This window comes from Bufo bufo, chromosome 2, assembly GCF_905171765.1.
Source record: "Bufo bufo chromosome 2, aBufBuf1.1, whole genome shotgun sequence".
Classification (NCBI taxonomy): domain Eukaryota; kingdom Metazoa; phylum Chordata; class Amphibia; order Anura; family Bufonidae; genus Bufo; species Bufo bufo.
In genome coordinates this window covers 358,529,257-358,533,998 of record NC_053390.1, presented here as the reverse complement: position 1 = coordinate 358,533,998, position 4,742 = coordinate 358,529,257, and positions in this window count along the sequence as shown.

Sequence of the window (4,742 nt, the reverse complement as noted above, 5' to 3'; positions counted from 1 at the left end):
TAGGTATTTTTTGGTGCAAATATTTTATTTTTTTTTACTCCATTTTACCAGTGTCATGAAGTACAATATGTGACGAAAAAACAATCTCAGAACGGCCTGGATAAGTCAAACCGTTTTAAAGTTATCAGCACTTAAAGGGACTCTGGTCAGATTTTCAAAAAATGGCCTGGTCCTAAGGTGTAAAAAGGCTGTGTCCTTAAGGGGTTAATGGGCTTTTTGACCACAAAAATATGGCAGCACTAGAGTCAGTAAATGAAAGGAGGAAGGTGCACGCCTGAAGGGACTAGACGATTGCCTAGTATACAAAACAGCAAAAAGGCTGCCTTTTTGCTGTTTTTTTTATTATATATACCAGGGATGCCCAACATACGGCACTCCAGCTGTTGAAAAACTACAACTCCCACCATGCCCTACTGTAGACTGATAGCTGTAGGCCAAGCATGTCAAACTCAAAGGCTAACATGGGCCAAAAAAACAAAATTTAAGTTTATGTGGGCCGCATCAAAAAAATAAATAAATCGTACATTTTCATAGAACAACATTGTTGTTTCATGACTGCTGACCCCCAACATCCCATTGCCCAATAACACAAGTGAGACCTATATATATATATACAAATATTAAACTTCACTATAAGACGCACCTAGGTTTTTGAGGAGGAAAATAAGAAAAAAATATTTTTAACCAAAAGTTGTGCTTTTGGTGGGCTTTGAATTAATGGTGGTCTGTGCATGACACTATTATGGGGGATCTGTGGATGACGCACTGTCATGTGGGGGATCTTTGGATGGCACTGTTATGGGGGACCTGTGGATGGCACTGTTATGGGGGATCTGTGGATGGCACTGTTATGGGGGATCTGTGGATGGCACTGTTATGGGGGATCTGTGGATGGCACTGTTATGGGGGATCTGTGGATGGCGCTGTTATGGGGGATCTGTGGATGGTGCTGTTATGGGGGATCTGTGGATGGCACTGTTATGGGGATCTGTGGATGGCACTGTTATAGGGGATCTGTGGATGGCACTGTTATGGGGGATCTGTGGATGGTGCTGTTATGGGGGATCTGTGGATGGCACTGTTATGGAGATCTGTGGATGGCACTGTTATGGGGGATCTGTGGATGGAACTGTTATGGGGGATCTGTGGATGCCACTGTTATGGGGATCTGTGGATGGTACTGCTATGGGTGGGATATCTGTGGATGGCATTGTTATGGGGTGGGGGGATCTGTGGATGGCATTGTTATGGGGTGGGGGATCTGTGGATGGTGCTGTTATGGGGGATCTGTGGATGGCATTGTTATGAGGTGGGGGATCTGTGGATGGAACTGTTATGGGGTGGGATATCTGTGGATGGTACTGCTATGGGGTGGGATATCTGTGGATGGCATTGTTATGAGGTGGGGGGATCTGTGGATGGAACTGTTATGGGGGGGATCTGTGGATGACACTGCTATATGTCATCCACAGATCCCCCTCATAACAGTGTCCCCCAATACACCGGCCCTCTGCTCACCGAAGTATTTATAAACGTGAATCCTTATCCTGTTATTAAGTTGAACTAACGCTGTGCTCTCCCATGTTCCCCTGTATCCCCACAGCACTTACGAACACGCTTCCATAGCAGGCAGAGCGGACGGCACCAGTAACGTCACTCACTGACGTCGCGCGTCTGCTCCGCCTGCTTCATTCATAAAGGGGGCGGAGCAGGTGCTCGACGTCAGTGAGTGACGTTACTGCTGCCGTCCGCTCTGCCTGCTATTGAAGCTTAAGTAAGTGCTATGGGGATACAGGGGAACATGGGAACATGGGAGAGGGCAGCGTTAGTTCAACTTAATAACAGGATAAGGATTCACGTTTATAAATACTTCGGTGAGCGGCGGGGCCCGGTGTAAGAGTACAGTGACTGCACCGGGCCCCGCCCCTAGTTACGGACTCCAGCCCCTCCTCTCTCCCGGCTCATACATAGCAGTCTGCGATGCTGCATCTTTGCCGGGCCGCAAAGATATTCATTGCGGGCCGCATGCGGCCCGCGGGCCGCATGTTTGACACCCATGCTGTAGGCTGTCCGGGAATTGAAGTTTGGAAACAGCTGGAGGGCCGCAGGGTTAGCTTCACTCCAATGTCAGACATATGACTGTGTACCTGTTATCACCACAATGCATTGCTCCCTAGTAACAGGAATCCAGGGAAATTTTGAATTTAGCTTTAGGGCTCATGCACGCGGCTGTTGTTGGCCGATGCTCATATTGTGGCCCACAAACAGCGGGTCCACAGTATACGGGCCCCGGTCATTTGTGCACTGCATCACGGATGCGGACCCATTCACTTGAATAGGTCTGGAATCCGGAAGGCATGGTGCGGAACGAAGGCACAGAATCCCATGGAAGCACTCCATAGTGCTTCTGTGGGTTTTCTGTCTGTGCCTCCGCAACGCAAAAAAAAAAAAAATAGAACTTGTTCTATCTTTTTTGCGGTGTGGACGGATCAGGGACCCATTCAAGTTGAATGGGTCTGCATCTGTCTGTGCCAGCCACATGGATGGTACCCGTGCATTTCCCAATGCACGGAACGGGCGGCACATGTTCATGTGCATGAGCCCTTAGACCAGTGATGGCTAAGCTCCGGCACTCCAGCTGTGGTGAAACTACGTGTCCCAGCATGCTCCATTGATTTCTATGGAGTTCGGAGAACAGCCAAGAGAGTGTGCACTCTGGGAGTTGTAGTTTTACCACAGCTGGAGTGCCGGAGGTTAGCCATCACAGCCTTAGACTGTGAAACAGAGACTGTTGATAAAAAAGTTAAATAATTAGTAAAGGTTAGGTCTAATGTGAAAGGCTACAGTCAATCCTGTTCTGTTTGATCCACTGCATCTCGTTATCGATTATGTTTGACTCTTCTTAGTCTGTTATCTGTGGGTTATTTAGATGTTGCATGATTAGGTTCTATGTTTCAAGTACATTTACAGAATAAGCTGCTCTGTGTATATAATAAGCAAACACTGTTTCTCCCCATTATATACAGTTGCAAGAAAAAGTATGTGAACCCTTTGGAATTATATGGATTTCTGCACAAATTGGTCATAAAATGTGATCTGATCTTCATCTAAGTCACAACAATAGACGATCACAGTCTGCTTAAACTAATAACACACAAATAATTAAATGTTACCTTGTTTTTATTGAACACACCATGTAAACATTCAAAGTGCAGGTGTAAAAGTATGTGAACCCTTGGATTTAACCACCTCCGGACCGCCTAACGCAGGATCGCGTTCCGGAGGTGGCAGCGCTGCGCAGAGTCACGCATATACGCGTCATCTCGCGAGACGCGAGATTTCGCTCAAAGCCGGCCCGTGCATGCGCATCGCGGGCCGGCAAAAGTTAAAGAACAAGTTCGTCACCAGCCTGCCAGCAACGATCATTGGCTGGCAGGCTGGCGATTTTCAAAAAATCCAATCACAAGCCATATAACAGATCATATTAGTAAATATGATCTGTTATATGGCTTCTCTGCTCCTCTGCTGGTCCTTTTCGTCGGTTGGATCCAGCAGAGAAGCAGACTGAACTGTGAGTACACCAAACACTTCACTGTAGCCCCAGATCACCCCCCAGCACCCCAGTTAACCCTTTGATCACCCCTTTGATCGCCCCTGTCAATCACTAGTGAAAGACAAAAAGTGATCAGTGTAAACTGTCACTTTTTTTTTTCACTAGCATTGGCTGTTAGGTTTTAGGGATAGTTTAGGCCCCTTGGTTAGGTAGTTAGCGCCCACCCCACCGCACCGCAGTCACTTTTATTCGCTGATTAGCGTATCGCTAATCAGCATTTGTACTTTTATAGTATCTGTAAGTGATCAAAACTGATCACGGTCAGATCTATAATTGTATTAGTGTCACCTTAGCTCGCCCTCCACCCAAAACGCAGTGTTTGCCCGATCAGGCCTGATCGGTCGCCCACACGTGCGTTCACCCACGCCCGCCCCACCGCAGTGACAAAAACATTTTTTTTTTTTGATCACTGCACATTTACTTTACACGCACTGCGGCGATAAAAAAATCAGTTTTGATATTTTTTATCAACCGCTGCGGCCTCCGGTACTTCGCTAGCCTCCCCTTTGTAAGACAGGCTTGCTTTTTTTCTTGGGTAGTCTCAGGGAATACCCCTAAATTTAGTAGTCCAAAATGTCAAACAGGGGGTATTCTTCTGAAGAGGCCTACAGGATTCTGACCCAGTCGGAGGAGGAGTGGGAACCCTCATCTGACGAATCTAGCGGGTCAGAATATGAACCTGTGGAAAGCAGTGGCTCTCTGACCCAAAGTTCGGACGAGGAGGTGGAGGTTCCTGATAGCACCAGGCGTACCAGGCCCCGTGTCGCTAGACCACAGGTTGCGCAGGATCCGCTTCAAGAGCAGCAGAGTGGGGCTGTCGCTGCCGGATCACGTGGTGAGGTATACACCAGCAGCGCAGTCCTTCCTGGACCTAGTACCAGCACTGCCGTACAACCTGGTGAAGTAGCGAGCACCAGAAGGGCAGTTGAAGCTGGTACGGTGGCACGTGCAATAGTTACCCCGTCGCAGACAGGCCCGTAGAGCCCCTAGAATCCCTGAGGTGCTGGCAAACCCTGATTGGCAGTCACCAACTTCAGCCGCACCAGTAGTTCCCCCTTTCACCGCCCAGTCTGGAGTTCGGGTTGAGACGGCTCAAATCGGTTCGGCCCTGGGATTTTTTGAGCTGTTC